A 16,959-nucleotide genomic window follows, 5' to 3' on the forward strand; every position below is an offset into this window, starting at 1 on the left:
GTGGCTTGCTGCCACGCTCTCTGAGGGTGAGCTCTCGGTGGGGCCATAGCAGAAAAGCAAAGAGGGAGCAGGATGGGCCCAGAGTAGGAGCACAGGAACAGCAGCAAAAGAGGCACCTTCTGAAACCAGGGCGGTTTCAAATTGAGGCAGGAGCAGGACTGGAGAGGTCTCTTCTCTTGACCTGCTGTGTCCCAGGCAGATGAGCAAGCATCGACACTGGAAGGTTGTCTCAGGGGCCAACGTGGCAGGTTACAGCTGGGGATCATCACAGAAAAGTTGGTTCTAGTTGCAACATTAGCTGGTGCAAAGCTTTACTGATGGATGCAGGGCTGCTTCGTAGCCCTCGTGATCAGACTTAACCCCGAGCTATGAGCTCAGTCTCCTGGACCAGAGAGAAACCAGGGAAATGTCCTCCTTGTCCCAAAGCGAGGAGGAGCTATCGTATGGTATAAGTAATGCCTCTCTGACTGAGGGGCATTAAGCTTTTAAAGATGTTTCTGCTAAATCCTATAAGATGTGTATGGAACAAACCTCGGAAATGTTAGACTCAGATAGATCTGGTCTGTAAAGCTGAAAATTGGAGGCAATTTGTCCTTTTGCTTGTTTCCGTATGTAAAAAGGGAAACTCGGTGTAAAGCTCGGCACGTGGAACGTGCTGCTTCATCACCAGTTATCTGCCTGGAAAAGCAGAGTCATCTCTGAGGGCTCCTCTGCCTCTTCTGGGCCCTATGTCACTCTGAAAGCAGAGAAAAAGTGAGAAGTGAGGTCCAGCGTGTTCCCTTTCTCCCACTTCGCCTACTCCGAAATCTCCTTGGTGCTCCTATTCCTTGATCCCCCACCAAGACCAATGGATCCTGGCTCTTTTTTTATGGAGACTCCCCACCGAGGTAGACGCTAGTTAAAAGGTTACTACCCAGCTGTGAAATATGTAGACAGGGTAACAGCTAAATGGTGGAGTGACCTCATATCTCATATTTATTGACTAAATGTGGCTTGAACTAGTCACCACTAGTAAAATAAACCACAGCCCCAAGTACTGCCGGAATATTCCATGGCAGACAGACTCCTGATTCCTCGTCACGCTTTTTCTTTCACTTGAGTTTAGAGAAAAAAAAAAAAGGAGGGAGGAAAAAAACCAGAAAGAAAAAAGAAAGGAAAAAACTCTTTGACTAACTTCATTTCATTTATACTTTAAGTCCTACAGAAACTCTTTCAGTACAAGCTTACTTTTTCCAGTAAGAAGAGCTGCAAATCTCTCTGAGTTTGCACTGGAAGAGAGAGCAAGAGGGAATGAGCCCTGTGGATCATGTTCTCGCCAACATCCACCTCAAGGCGAAGCTTGGTCAAACTAGGATAGGTGTGTTAGACTTCTAGAGAGAGAGCTGGGGTCAGACAGCTACTCGTGACCTCTGTGTCCATCAGACTTGCTATCAGAGGCATGAGAAATAGCTATGAAAAATCAGGGCACTCTCTCAGGTGTGGTCTGCATGAAGAAATTACTGTGGTAAAAGTGATTTGTTTCTGACTTTTCCACTGAATTGAACTCTTTCAGTACCAGATACGCTTTCCAGAAGAAGAGCCTCTCGAGCTAGCCTACTGCAGCTGTAGGCAGGGCCTCTGCGGCAGAGTACCCGGAGTGGCCATGTCGCGAGTGTTGGGAGACCTGTAAAGACACTGGAGGCTGTGGAGCACGAGTGAAGTGTGCTGGCATGACTGTGCCTACCCGGGAATGGGGTGTAGGACAAATGAGGTAAGGAACGAAAGGGAGTAAAATACCGCTTTCGTAGTGCTGCTATCAGAGAGGGGCATTCACCTCCTGCTCCTTTGCGCAGCACCCCTTCCTCTCTGAGCCTCGTCTAGGCTTCTGGGGTACCCATTTGCACGCAAAGCCTTGGCCACCTGGCTTCCCTCATCCCACCAGGTCACTGGTCGAGTGACCCATTTCTCATTGCCTTGTGACCGAAAGGCCGGTGGGGTGCTATAAACCATCTGCGTTGTAGCTCATTAGCTCACGGTCGGTCGTCTGTGGGTCCCCCAAGGGGGTGGTGGAAGCCCTGTGCCACAATAACAGTAGTCTTGGCTGGAAAAGCCACAGTGCATTGCAGGTGTTGCTATAATGTACTGCCTGGGATTACCTTTTTGGTCACAAATTATGATGCAGTGTTTCCCTTTGGAGATTTACATGCACATTGGGGGGATACCGAGTATTGGAAAAAAGACCAACTTGGCACCAAGATGGGATACAGATGTTACAACTGTGAACCCACGTCAACGCTGACTGTAAACTTCAGCCATCCTGCAATCTCGGGGAGCCTAACAGCTCTACCCGGCTGACTTTTAATATGGTAATGCTGCAGAAATCCCCTCCCTCACCCATCATCCCTCCCTCCCATTTCTCAGTTAAACTGTTAAAGAGACTTGAAATTCAAGGGCTGGTTGTGGGATACTGCTTATTTTGAGGTCACTGGTGATAGACCATGTTGATAAGGGGACCAGTCGAGAATATTCTTGATCGTGTCACCTGGGAGCTTATGTTAATTGTTATTGTGGTTAGTTTTTCTAAGCTAATATGTAGATAGATAACAAGGGTCACAGAAAGGAGAGGAAATAGCTTTTTTAATGCTCTACAGAGATAATTCTTCCTTCTTGCTGTGGGAAATTTTGCCAGCAGAGAACCTACAGAAGTATCTTTCCCTGATGACGTGACACCCCTTTGTCCACAGAAAACTGGGTCACTGAGACTGACGCCCTCTCTTTTCGAACTGTAGAAAAAAAATTAGGTCTATTACTGTCTCTGGTAATATTTTGAGAGGGGAATGAATACTGAAAGCTATTATAAATGTCCCAAAATACCATAATGCTATCCCAGAATTCTATGTTTAGGAAAGAACTCTTGGACATTCAAATGGTGAAGCTACTTTTTTTTTTTTTAAATCAGAAAATATAACTTTATTGCTTGTTTGCACTGATTATTCTTTGATTTTATCTAATTTCCTGTCTCCGACTTGAGTAAGGCACTGGTTTGGTTTGAGTGCCAGCTACCTTTTCTTACCACATGATGGACAGGCTTTGTAGGCTTTGTTAGGACATATTTGTGCTGTTTTATTTCATCTGTGATTCTCACTGTCCTAATTTTCAGCACTGTAACGCAACCAGCTTTGGCCTGGGGTAGCACGATCCTCTGGTTTGGGGCTGAAGCCATCATGTTTCATGGTTTCCACCTGAGGTCATAAATCAAACTGTAGTTGGATTAAAACTTAGGTTATATTCACCGGCAGTTTTGCTACTTTCACTGAACCTTGCAGTGATTTGGACATGAGCTGAAGATTTATGCTTATTTGTAGAGCCCACAGTTCCAGGTCAGAGCTTGGACTAAGGCATTACTAGGGAATCATTGCTTCTCCGAACGTCTTTGGTGGCCTCCTCTGAAGCAAGAGACATCAGGCTTCGATTGCTAGGAAAACGCATCCAGCCCTTATCTCCCTGCTAAGTCTCCTTCTGAGAAATGAATGACTTGATAAAACAAGCCTGAAAACACTGATGTGAGCATTGGTCAGGAAAAATGTGAACTGCCCTTGTTCTTCTTAACTAGAGAGGGCAATACTGGAGCCTGTATAGGACGGTGTTGAAAAGAGCATCTGAGCAGATCCGAGCAGAAAATTAGAAGCAGAGTAGAATACAGATTCGGCTCAACTTTTTGTTTCTTTTCTCAAAGGAAAGATATGTTTGTGCATGCAGAAGTTACAGAGATCTCGGGGAAACTCCAGCTCCGTGGCCAGGACATGAAGGTAATTGCGATGGCATGATACAGTGGTTTGAACCAGGGCGACATCCTCAGAAATGTTGCCCCAGTCCCATCCCGCCTCTCTAGGGAAAAGTGACTTGGAAAACCTGCTCATTACAGCAATGCCCTCCCGACTTTGGCTGGAAGAATCCTTGACGTGACGCAAATCGCCTTGTAACTGTGGCCGTAATTTTCCTTTCTATAGTCACCTGGATGTTGCTGTCAGGGCAGGGCAGTAGGTCAGAGCTGGGACCACAGGTCAGACCCTGTTTTCAGCTCTGGGCATGGGGATCAGGCTCTGCACGCTCCCCGGGGGAGCTGGGATCCATGAGACCCTGCATGGCTCAGTTGGCTCCCTCGCACGCCCGCGCCAGCCCCCGCAGACACGCGCCCAGGCGCACGCAAGCTCTTGGGCCGATCTCCAGATCTGTTCTGGAGGAATCAGAACCTTAACAATATGGCAGTAAAAAATAATGAAATGCCATCATAAAAAAGATGTGGAAAAGCAGTTATTTATTTATACCTAGGGAACTAGGAATAATACACCTGCTTTGTAGGGATGGCTGGCACAAACCTGGCATTGCATAGTGGTACTTAATAATTTTTTACCACACTTTATAGGCTCTTTCCTGCAATTAATGCTAAATAAAATCAACATTTCTCCAACTTGTGTTTCTGGCTCTCATTAACTCCCTTCTCGCCATTCACCATCTCTTTCCTTCTCGGTATCTTTTGCTTCTTTTGTGTTTCTCTTCTAAATTTTTCTCTGCTTTTTAGTCCTTCCTGGAATCTGTAGTCCTACTTGTTTATCTGTTTTTTTCTGTTTTTCCTCTATTTCTGACATTCCTTTGACTCATCTCCGTATCTCTGTTCAGAGTTATTTTCTTGCTGCTTCTCTATGTGCAAATTGATCTCCTTAATATCTGCATGTTGGTAGAAGGGGCAAAGCTGAAGATCTTGAACCTTTTAAAGTCTCTTGGCCTTATATCAATAGAAACTTGTCCCCTTAAAGGAGTGATCTTGGCCCAGAACCTACCTAGGCTTGGAAGTCTCTGGGCAGGTCAACTCACCAGTCTGTGCCTCAGTTTCCCTACCTGCAAAATAACTGACTTGGCATTTAGATGTTTCTAGCCTTTATATTGTCCTAGGAGTGACTTTCATTTTAATAATTTGGAAAGTGTTTGGAAACAGAGCCTGGCTGCTGGAGGGGCGAGGGAGCCACCCTGGGCTGTGGGTGCTGGCGAGGGGGCACCCTGGCTGCCTGGGCATGAGCTCCCGCTTGGAAGGGCAGCGAGACAGATTACCCTGCATCATCCTAAGTAACCTGTGACGGACCCGATTTACAGCCCGCAAGCAGAAATGCAAAATGAAAGGTGGAAATTTAGACTGTCGTCCAGTCCAGTGCATTAATAGAAAAATGAATGCATTAAGCAAAATGGGATTCATGGCACTGCGAGGGGATTCTAGGACAAAACCAGCCCTGAACTCTGCACTGAATAATTAACTCTCTTTATTTATTCTTTAGAGAAGAGAAACTTCAAAGACTCACAGTAACAGAAGTGCTGGAAGCGACTGGGGCGTGAGATGTTCATCTGCATCTCGGGAGATGTGAATCCTCTTACTTAGTTTGTCCCCCCAAAACTTTCAATTGATTTCGAGTTACGTAATTTCAACTTGGTTGTTCTTGCGAACCGGGGAGAAAATACAAACTTCCAGCAACAATGACAACAGGTAGGATGGACATTCTGAAGCGGCAGAAACCTTTCTAAAACGTCCATTTCAAACTTTTTATGTTTTTATAATACAAGTCCGAAATGTCCGATGGTGAAAACGTCCACGTCTTGGTTGTTACTTTCTCCCTCCTGTAACATGGAGACATGAACACTTCTGGTCTAAGGGATGATGTGGGAGCAGGGGATAACGTGGTGGATGCTTGTGCTACGCTTGTGCACTGTAACTGGAGCTGGTGTGCCATTATTCTTTGCCCTGCTTCTCCCCACCACCTCCCAAATAATTTTTGTTAATTTCTACCCCCGCAAAAAATAAGAAGGAGAATTTTTGTCTCCACTAATTATTCCCCCAATTTTTGATTTTAAAATTACAGTGTTTCTGAATTTTGTTTCTGTTCTCTTTAACAACATCAGCAACAGAAATCTTGGTTTTTACATGGAAAAATAATTTGGATGGAACATTTTTCCTCTCTCAAAAATCTCCTGCCCCAAAACGCATGGATTTATTTTTAATGCCACTGAAATTATTTAATGCATTTAATATTTATTTAAGTAGATAAAGTGAGCTAGGAGAGTAATTAAAAGACAGGTTTTTCCTTGAGTGTAGTAAAAGATTTAGGAACAGATCCTTAACTAGTCCAATAATTGCAACCCTGAACTGCTGTGCCAATGAACCCTAGGTGAGAAACTGGCCCATAATGTTAAAGGCAGCAGAAAACCAGTTCCAAGACTATGCACCGTGAAGCCTGAAACCAAAGTCACCCAGGGCACTTTGGGATGGCGTGGGGAGCTCTCCCGAGCCTTGCATTCATTACACAAAGAAATTTTTTTTTTAATCAATAGCAGTTGCAAACATGCCTCAGCATGCAAGACGGCTTTATCTGCCATCTAGTTCAGCTGTGGGAAGGGAGGGGGAAATAAGACCCACATGTTATCAGCTGATACATGAAGTAGAGAGCGGATTATTGCGGAGCATAAAGGCCACTAGGAAGGAGAAGCCGTGCCTGCTGCCGGGACCCATCTCTCCCTACGAACCTGCGCTCTGCTTTCCTCCTTCCCTACATACTGCAGCTAAATGATGAAAAGGCCAGTGTCAAGGGTTCAGGGATTTATGTGGATAATGGCGCGGCGAGGCCTGGCATTAGAGAATTAGATCCACGTGTTGCTCCTACAGTATGATCTATAGGCAGGTTTCTGGGGATCAGCAGAAAAGTGAAATATGACTGCTTCTCTCCAGGCTTTTTTAATCTCACCCTGCTCCCGCGTCCCTGTACCTGCTGCCGGCTCCTCCTGGCTCTCACCGTTGGCCAGCCGGCACGCAGAGGAATTCAGACCTAGCATCCCATGCTGCAAGGCCGTGCGTCCTTTCCTGGGGGCCTCTTCCCTGCCAGCCGTGGTCCTCCAGGTGTTAGTCTGCTCATTAAATCCATGCCCCCCCACATCCATACCTGAGGTGGCAGCAGGAGGTTATTATATGTCTCTGGAATCTGATTAATCTTAAGCTAGACATAATATTAATAATTTAATGTTCCCCAGCACACAACATTTTCTTTTGCCTCCCACATAGCCCGAGCAAACTGTTAGAGATTTGCCTCAAATAATATTATCTCGCTGTTTCTCTGCTCTGAGCTTTAACCTTTGCAGATTTTCCCATTGGAATGTTTGGAGGAAAGAAAAGAAACAAGCTCCTGTCAGAAAACAGGAGCCTCTAAACCTGTGACGGTCAGCCCTTCTTTGAAGCGGATTCGCCCAGTGCTGCGTTTGGGATGTAAATGATTACAGTGGCCTCTTCGAAGTCTGTCATCACCCAAACTCCCCTCCTCCTCTCCTCTTCTTTAGGCTAAACCACCCCGCACAGGTCAGTCTGTCCTTGTTGCCGTCTGTCCCATGAGTGTCTCCACCTGGGCCACCGCTCTCCTCCGGGGTGATGGGTGCCCAGAGCTGCAGTCAGACTCCAGGGTTGGCGGCTGGCGAATGCATCCCTTTAGGGACTTTGCAGGCTATAATCCTATTTATACATTCTGCTATGGTGGTTGCCTTTTTCACGTGGGCAGATGGCTGCTGGCTCCTGCTCAGCCTGTGGTTCGCTGCCGCACGAGCCCTGCTAGGCTTGACCAGCGATAGTCAGCTGCTCCCCTTGTCAGTCAGCCCTCTCTGTGCCTGTGTAGTCGATTATTCCTTGCTAAGGCTTCACATTTGTCCCTGCTGAACTGTTTTCCGTTTTTTTTTTCCAGACTGTAGCTCCAGTTTTTTGAAATCAAGCTAAATTCTCGATTTTGGCATTACTTTTTAGCAATTGTCTCACTCAGACTCTGCCCGAGTTTCTCATCTTTAAAATAGGGCTGATGCTAATTGCCCATTTGCAATGCATTTCCAGACACGTGGCTGTAAAGTGCTATATGAAAAAAACAGGCATTGTTATTATAAAACTTTCAGGAAAAAAAAGTTAATAGATTCATATAACGCCACGGCCATTAAAACAAACCTTATGTGGATGGAAGAGACCAGAGCTGAATAAACCTTGAGCAAACAGTCTTTCACAATGAAATGCAAACTGGTTTTCATCAGCAATGCCAAATAAGTTTAATTTTCCAAGGTTTCTTTTCCCCCCATCCCTTTCTTTCAATATTAGCAATTGCAGAAGAGCACATTGACCTGATGAAAAGAGGGGAACTTTGCCCAACTCCTGGTCTTAATGAAGCTCACTCTTAAAAAACAACAACAAAATGCCCTGCTTGGGCTGGCCAGGTCTCAAGATGCTTTCAGCTACGCTAGGATCTCAGCCAGTCTTTCTCAGTGTGTTATTTCTGAGGTTAATGCACTACTATTTGTCCATCGATTTTGGACAAAATCAGACCGAAGCCCCATCAGATCAAAGAAGGGGGTTGCTGATCTCCAACTTGTGTTCGCTTCCTCCAGGGAAGCCACAAAGCCATTTTTCACTCTGCCTTGCCAGAGCTTCTCCCGTGTTTGTTCGGGAGACAGAAATAGCTTTTTGCTAAGAGGATGACAAGGTTACACATCCTGAGCTGTCATGGTGAGTCAGCAGGCCTGGAGCAGGGACGTCTCCCTGCCAAGGTCTCAGCAGGGTGTGGAGTTGCGGCGCCCTGCCTGAATCGGAAGCGCCCTCGGCAGGAGCCCTGCGCATGGCAAACCTCACCTCAGCCAGTGCTGGGGACTGCTCTCCAGGGGATTTGGGATGATCTCTTCCTGTGGGGGGGGGGGGGTGTCTCATTGCCTTCTAAGTGCCTGGGCTCCTCCATGGAGGTGACAGTTTGTCCCTGAGAAAGCCCCTGTCCCTACCTCCCCTGGGCGGTGGGTGCCAGCATGAGACAGCCTCCAGCTGGAGGAGGACAGGAGAGAGGTAGCCTTCACTACCATAACGGCATCTTTCTGCTTCTCTGTCTGTCCACCCACTTGCCTCTTTTCTCTGTCCAGACTTTAACTTCTCCATGGACCTTGTCACCATCGGCCTCGTGACAGACACAGTTGAGGCCTGGCTCTTTAGCCTCTGCTGTTCTTGCAAATAGTTACTCCAGTAGCAAGCTGGCCTTGCTCTGATCAAGCATCTTAGGCTTCTAATTTTCATGTATACCAGACTACTCCCAGGGCAAAGAGCTACTGCAGGACATGCAGGCATCTAAATCTTGATGTGAAAGGTACTAGCTGTAAACCACTGGTGGTGGGAGTAGGGTGGAGAAGAAAAAGGGAACCTGCCAATTCACCTTACCTGGCTTCCCTTGCGTGGAATCCAAGCTCACGATGAGGAAGGTTTGCTGAACTCAGCATCCTGTGAGCTGTCAAGGAAGAAAAGCTGGGAGAAAAATGGCCCAACCATCTCCTTGTTAATGCGCACCGAATTTCTAGTAAAAGCTGTGATCTCTGCCTGAACTGTAGCGTACAGCAGAAGTACTAGATTCAGTTATGTGTCTTGCAATGAGAAATGTGGAGGAGGGCTTATGGATGATGAATGGGTCGATCTCATTCCTGCGTGGGAAGCTTCCAGTCTATGCTACTTTCACCTGTCTGGAGAAAATTGACACCCCTCCTGGTTACACAATCAGGCCACGTGAAGACCAGCCAGACCAGGAAATGTGCATGTTCTTGGTAGCTGTAGGCCTGTAAGATTGTGTAACTCATTGGCAAAAGTGTCTGTGTATCTATTTGCAATCTATTGTTCTCAGCTGACAGGTTTAAGTGCAGATCATTAATAGTATTTAATCACCTACCTCCTTTTAATTTCATGAGGATGTAGGCATTTAAATACCTTTTGTCCTCAGCTAAGGTAAGTCCATCATTTCGCATTTGTTGCTGGCTAAGAACATGCACAAAGATGTATAGTAATTTTTAAGCAACTGTCAATTCATGGTGATGCTGAGCTCTTTGTTTTTCAACTCAGCTAGTCAAGGCAGATATGCTAAAGCCAGTATTCTTTGCATCCCATCAGCCCAAATGATGAGAGAGTAGGAGGTGTCTGGATTTGGCTGCACAAAAGAAACAAGCGAGTAGCAGAGGCCAAAAATAGAATTTCAAGATATAGCAGTGGGATGAGTCCTGGATTTTGCAAGCAAAGTGTTTATTCCTCTCTTCACAATTACTGCATCTTTCTCCCTCCCCCTCCCCCCCCACTTTTTTTTTAATGGCATTTCTGGGGACATCAGTGGAGGAACACACAGTTTGGTAGTCACAGAGAGGGTGGCAGGCTGCCAGGTCCCATCTCCAATTTTATACCCTGATAGCACTGGGCAGATTCCCCAGAGATGAGACAAGTACAGTGATGCACACATACTTGTCAGTTGGTTTAAGTTCTCAGTAATTATGCTGGAGCATGACTAACATGCTGTAGAGGAAGGTGCAAGAGTTTAATGAACGCATTATTGTTGTGGTAGGAACCGCACAAATGCTGAATTAGGGAGCGTCTCCTTGCCAAAAAGCATGCAGCCTGATGAGATGCAGAACGGGAGGGCAAAGAGAGCCCCAGCTGGGTGGCAGTGAGGAGCTAAGGTCTCTGAGTCTCAGTTGAGTACTCAATCAACGGACTCTTTTCAAGAAGGTCCATCTAGTGCTCCTGAACAGCTACAGATGATAGTCTCACCCGTAGATATTTCTCCATGTGAGCTGTTACGAATGTGAAGCATCAGCAATATATAGACACAATTCCTTGAGGGAGCCAGTCACATTCACCAGTCTCTCCACTGCGTTTGTCACAAATCAAGTTATTACATGCTCCGTTCATTGTTACTCCAGTGTTACTCACCATGTTTACTGTTTCCATCCAACTCACTGCTCCCGCAATGTAGAACCAGTCGTGCCAGCTAACGAATGCCATCGAAATGGTGAGGAATGGACTTCTTATGTGCTAGATATGTTAGGTCATGTAAGTCCTTCCCAAGGGGGATAATTAGAGATCACCACACCCTCCTTATACATGTTGAGCTTGACAAGGCTTGCTGGGCTGCAAACCCCCCAGTAGCACAAGTAAACAGCTTGCAGTGAAGTCTGCCGAGAGGGCTGGTGTTCAGTTGGTGCAGTGCGCCGCCCGGGGCCGAATTCATGGGCTGGAGAGGCCTGCCTGTGGCTTTTCACAGAGCAGGCGAGACAGCCAGCTGGGCGCTTCTCGGCAGCGCTCCGGCCATTCCCAGGTACTTGCTGGTTACGTGTTGCAACCGACACAGGCTTGGAGCGCAACTCATAGCGCTTTGCTATGAATGTTTTCTGTTAAAAAGATCAGTCTCTCCAAAGTGAAAATATTTTGCCTTTTCCATTGCTGCAGCTTCCTCCCATTTTTCCAGTGGCATAAACAGAAATGGAATATTATTTTGTAATGTTAGATTATTCTATGAAAGGATAAAAAATGCGAAGAGAGGTAAATATATCTGGCAAGACTCACTTAAAAAAAAAGAACGTCCAATTTGGAAAGATATTTCTAAGAGAATATGAGAAAAATTAAGATCAGCTCTATTTGACAAGGAATTGTCTTAAGTGGTAAGTGGCAGAGAGGAGACCATTGTTCTTATTTAAACATAGCCCCAAACCTTCAGCTTATAAACTTTCCTGTTGATCTCAGGCTTGTGGTTCATGTTTCTTTTTCTTTTTTATCTTCAAATCTGTTCTTTTTCCCCCTTTTTTTCTCATGCCTGGCTCCTTTCTTCATCTCATTTAGGAGGTCAACTTTCCTAAATTAATATTATGTCATCTTACATTCAGAATCATGGTCCTTGCATCAAAAAAAGTTCCCAGCATTGTCAGAGAATTTCAGCTGCTGCTTCCTGAGCTGCAGCATTTTATGCATCTTCCTCTGAAGCATCTGGTCCAGGCCACATGAACGCCTGGGCTGAAAGCACGTCTGTTTCTAGGTGAAACATCTCAGATCATCTCTAATCCTCAAGACAAAAAGCCCACAGCCTTTGAAAGGCAAGGGGTATGCCTCCAGTTAAGCTCTGACCATGTTGCCTTCAAAATGGGAGCAGTTCCTAATGGGAATACTTCATTTCTCTGTCATTTGCTCGTAGAGCTGAACCCAAGTGTCACCTGCCCAGACTTTGCAACCAGCTCAATCTCAAACTCCTTTTCTGAGGAGTGCAGCCCTAGTCTCTGACAAGCACGTCAGGGTGGCCATGAGGGCTCGAACGTCTCCTGCACCCCCAGCATGGTGAAAGGGTAGGTGGCAACCAAGGGCTCTGGGTTTCTCTGCTCCAAAGGGACAAAAGGGAGCAAGGAGCATTCTCAGGAGGAGGGAGGGAAAAAAAATCCTTCTGTTCCCTTTGGTTGATTTTATTTAATTCTGTCCTTACAAAAAATAAGATAAAACCCAAGGCACATGGAGGTATGAAGTACACCAGGATGTTAAATACCCAACCTACGTCAGCACAGAACTTGCTCTTAATCAACAATCCACCTGAAATACCTGGGGGCAAAGGCGGAAGCTGTGGAAACATGTTGCAACAGACTGAAGCCATCCTAGAGAAAAACTGCCACACAAATAGAACGCCGGAAGAGAGACAATTGTGTTTCTTGGTTTCAAACTTGCTAAAAGTATTCTTTTTGATCCCAACATAACGCAGCATGCCAAAAGCAGGATGAAAATGCTAATTCCAAGAAAGTTCACCATCCTAACTCCAGCGGGTTTATTATCCTAATCGACTTACAACCTTCAGGTCTAAATTAGCCTGCTTGGAAATGTGATCAGCACCAGTAATTTTCCACTTTATGACATACTTTATAATAAATAATTTTAAAAAATCATAAATAGCAATAGTATTAGATCACTGGAGCTCATGAACTACTTTTAGTTTAAAGTATGGTGCAGAAAAGAGACATTTTTGATGATACCTCCCTAAAACTCAGTCTGTGTTACTCTTTTGCCATAATTAAATTATTGCTTATAAGAACTTTTGCTTGGTCAAAAAGAGAAAAAAAACAATTATAATAATTCCATTTCACTGTTTTCCGTAAGCTTGTAGCCAAGTTGGCCAATAACTAAGGCAAAAAGCAGGGGAAAAAAAAGGTATGTATTGTATACTCACTTAAAACTTGGCTAGAAATGACCTTTTATTGTCTAATTTTTTTTTTCCATGCCCGACTTGGCTACTTGAGACAAACTCATTGCCAAGTTTCTATAGTGTGTTATTTTCCTATGTGTGATGTGTTCAAAAACATTTTAAAAAGCTGCCCTCAAAGTGTTGTACAAGCGTTTGGTATGGGCCGAGGCGGAGCAGGCTGCGTTTGATAGCGTTGCCGACGTAGATGCTGGTGCTAGAACGCTCGAGATGTTTTGCTTGCTTTTTTCCTCCTGTTCCCTGCGTCGCCCAACATGGAAAGGTCTCCAAATGGGCTGTGCTAACAAATGCAGCTGAAGACAGCCATATGATGTTAATATAAACCTCCGCTGTCAGCTTGGAGAGGCACCAGGAAACAGCCCCAGGAATGCTTTTTGCAGCTCGTGTCTCTGCGCGGTTGCAGGCGGTGGCATTTGTCAGGCTCAGCCAGGCGCGGGCTTGTCTGCAGCCCGCTCCGCAGGGGCAGGCCCTTTCCCGTGTGTCTGGGTCACTGTAACATGTGTCATGTTGTGTCTAAGTACATCCACAACTTTTTAATTAAAAAAAAAAAAGAAAAGGAAACGATTCTGGTTAGAACCGAAACTGTTGGGGAGGGGGGAGCACACACAGTTCCTCATATAACATTTTCTCTCATATAAAATGACCTGGCCTTTCCATAAATGATAGTTTTGTCATGATAAAATAAGAAATCCAGCTCTCTGTATATCTCGAGGGCTATTTATCTTGGAGTCCTTCATTAAAACATTACACTGGAACATATATGAAGACCAGAGGCTTGGGCTTATTCTTATCTGGGATCATTTCACTTTAAAAAGGAAGAAAAATGGTTTTAAAGTTAGCTGCAATTTTTTGCAATTGCCCAGTTTAAGTTTGCATTTCCCTACATTTGCCCCAGAGAAACGTTTAATTTCTTTCTTTTTAATATTTGATTTCATTTTCTGTTTTTTACGGAGTACCATAATGTTTTTTTGTGGCAAGCAGCCGTGGTGTTACCAAATGCATCTGAACCGTTACAGGCTGAAAGACAACCACTTGAAGGCAATAACGAGGGCAAGTCTTTCATAGCTTTGATTTCCTAGATGCATTTTGTCGTATATAAAATAGGACAAAGGGTAGCAGCTTTCAGACATCCCAAGCCCGCAGGTGCTTATGCACATCCTTAATTTTATCAATGACACACACTGAAGACATCTATAATACAGGATTATAAACTTGATCTTTTCAACATAATTTAGAAATCAATTCACGGAAAAAGAAAGAAAAGCGCAATTTGCAAATGTTGTACGAGTTATCTCTCTGCACTGTCTGACACCAAAGTTCTTTTAAAACCCTACTTCAAATGATTTAGGAGCAAAAGTCGCATCACCTGAGATAGGACCCTAAATCAATTAAATGTGGCAGAAGATGATTACATTCTTGATGGGTCCTTTTCCATTTCATGGATCATCCTATTTTTCTATACTTGTTTTTACTCTGATGTAGATGGATTCATTCTCCATTTACATCTTTGTAACTAATTGCATATTTAATTCTCCTATGTGCACTTCTGGGATTTGTTGGCTTTCTTAAATGTAGGTCAAATAAGAGAGGACTTGGAAGAAAAGTGAGGGAGAAAAAACAGAGAGAGGAAAGATTGTGTGTGGCAAGACGCACACAGATGGTTTATTATCACTAGAACCATGTGGCAGAATCCAAACTCGTCTGACAGTCTGTTTTCATGATGCAAAACTCTTTCAGGGATTGCTGAGCCTCTGAAAGTATCTGGGTGCTTTTTGCATGACGTTCACACTCAGCTGACCTTGCAGAAACCTTGGAGCAGTAGCAATTTGAAATCTAGTTCTGCAGACTGAGGGATTTAGGGCAATGCTGTTATGAGCCGAAGACCCAACCAAACATTTTGGTGTTTGGCAGGTCTCTAAAACTAGACTCAAAAGGATTCTGCAGGTTTCCAGAGACCTGGTGGATGTTCTAGAGGTCCTGCCACGTGTGGCATCTCTGCAGGGATGAAAATAACTCAGCAGAAGCCCTTGCCTGTGGATCAGTCTCTGCCTTTCTCCTGCTCAAACACTATGTAGAAAGCAAGAATCAAGCGACTGAAAAGATTTATGTTGGAACTAGATCCCCATGGATCAGAACGTGAGTAACACCTCCATCCCCTCCCAAATCTTCCAGACCTGACCTTTCACAATCACCATTTCCTGACCAATGACTCCAAAGAAAATAGAACTGCTAGTTGGTATTTAATGGAAATCTGTGCAAAACTTGTCAAAATACACCACCATGCCTGTCAGATGACTGGGACAAGACCTCTACAGTAGTTTCCAGAAACCCAGTGCAATTACTTACATTTTAAATTATCTTTAATTGTTGCATGTGAGCTACAGAAACATTTTTTTCCCCACTCTGAAGCAAGACCTTGCTATTAAGAATCACCCCATAATTGCGGCTCTAATAGGGGAGCTGCAGCAGGTCAGCTGCGAAGGTTAGCGCAGGGTGCAGCTCGGCGAAAGCGGCCGCTTAATCGAGTAAGTGGAAGTGACACATCACAATAGTCCCATCAATTACGGAGGCGCAGTTTGGAGTGTAAACTTTTTAGTGAATCTAATTACATCACCAGATGTTTTAATCCAGTCTCCCTGCCCCTCCTTTGCCATCAAATGCTACGTTGTTTTTTGAGTTCCTCATATCGGGAAAAAAAAAAAAGCCAGCAATAAAATCTAGATGAAAACTGATAAGTTTTTTTGCAGGAACTGAGCATCCTTTTGCTATCCAAGAGATTACTCAGGTTCACGTATCGCTGCATGCACATTCACTTCTTGTGGGACTGAACTAACTCAGAACAAACACGCTCAGCAACTGATAAGGGTGTCACCGAGGGTGCAAGACTGATGAAAAATATATGAGATGGTGTAAACGTGCCCAAGAGCTGAATGACAACTGTTAGCCTGGCAATGCCAAACGAGAGATGCTGCACCAGATTTTCCAAAGCTGTTTGCAAATTGACCCAACGTTCTTGCTGACACAAAATCTTGAAAGCACAGCTAAACGTGGCCTTGCTGAACACTCCTGATTCGCTCACATATTACAGTCAGATGTGAGCATGACAAAAGCAGTTGCCTACACATCTAGGACAAGGTGAGATAGTGAAGCATCTGCGCGCCGAGATGTATGGTATTACCTTGCAGAAGCAGCCTTGCAGAGCAGAGAAGGGAGCTAGCCCTACCAGCGTCAGGAGGAGTTTCCTCTTCATTCGGTGAACTGTATTTTATGGTTTGGTGGGAGACCAAGGTATGCACATGCAACACGTTGACCAGTCCTCAGCCTTGACTGCTGCACATGGGAAAATCTCTGTCTTTGACAACTTAATACCTAACATGAAGCAAACAAATCAGAGGCGTCTCAAAATCTTCTTTGTTAGAGCTCCAGCTGAATAATTTGACCGTCTTTATTTTCTGCAGCTTATCACATTAATAGCTGCTTTTCTTCCCTTCTCCCCCCATCCCATTCCCCAGCTCCCAGAACAGTCAGACTTGTACCAAACATAACTTCAGTCACCCGCCCCTGGGATGGAAAGAGGCAGAGCAAACAATGAAACAAGACTGTTTATAAAGCCTTCAACACATTAGGCAGTGGAGAAGAGCCCAAGTTTCCATGTAAAGGCCTGAATGGACAAGAATGACGTGAAGCACATGGAAAATATGGAAAATGTGGAATAGGTAATAAAATTATAAATAAAACAAATACAATAAATTGGGAATGCAGTTTTACTCATAATGATTTGTGTTCCTAGTAACCCAAGACTCCCTTACCTTTGGAAAATTGCATGTTTTTCCAACGGGGGAGCTCGCTGCAGGTGACAGGCTTGCCTGGCTGTATGGTGGGTTGG

At 44.8% G+C, this 16,959-nt stretch overlaps 1 long non-coding RNA gene across 7 annotated transcripts in view; it reads left to right on the forward strand.

Moving 5' to 3' along the window:
* The window catches only part of LOC104146788 (uncharacterized), a 225,244-nt gene extending 208,459 nt beyond the window's left edge, over window positions 1-16,785 (forward strand). Inside the window, exons 4-8 of one of the 7 annotated variants that reach the window (XR_011135527.1) lie at window positions 1,553-1,750; window positions 3,716-3,788; window positions 5,310-5,515; window positions 7,144-15,209; window positions 15,821-16,785. This is a non-coding gene — a long non-coding RNA (uncharacterized lncRNA). Of the gene's footprint in view, window positions 1-1,552; window positions 1,751-2,176; window positions 2,346-3,715; window positions 3,789-5,309; window positions 5,516-7,143 lie in introns of all 7 variants that reach the window. The other 6 variants (XR_011135525.1, XR_011135528.1, XR_011135529.1 and 3 more) reach the window with 6 other exon arrangements.
* Window positions 16,786-16,959: the final 174 nt, after the last annotated feature.

The sequence above is a fragment of the Struthio camelus genome, chromosome 19 (genome assembly GCF_040807025.1).
Source record: "Struthio camelus isolate bStrCam1 chromosome 19, bStrCam1.hap1, whole genome shotgun sequence".
Classification (NCBI taxonomy): Eukaryota; Metazoa; Chordata; class Aves; order Struthioniformes; family Struthionidae; genus Struthio; species Struthio camelus.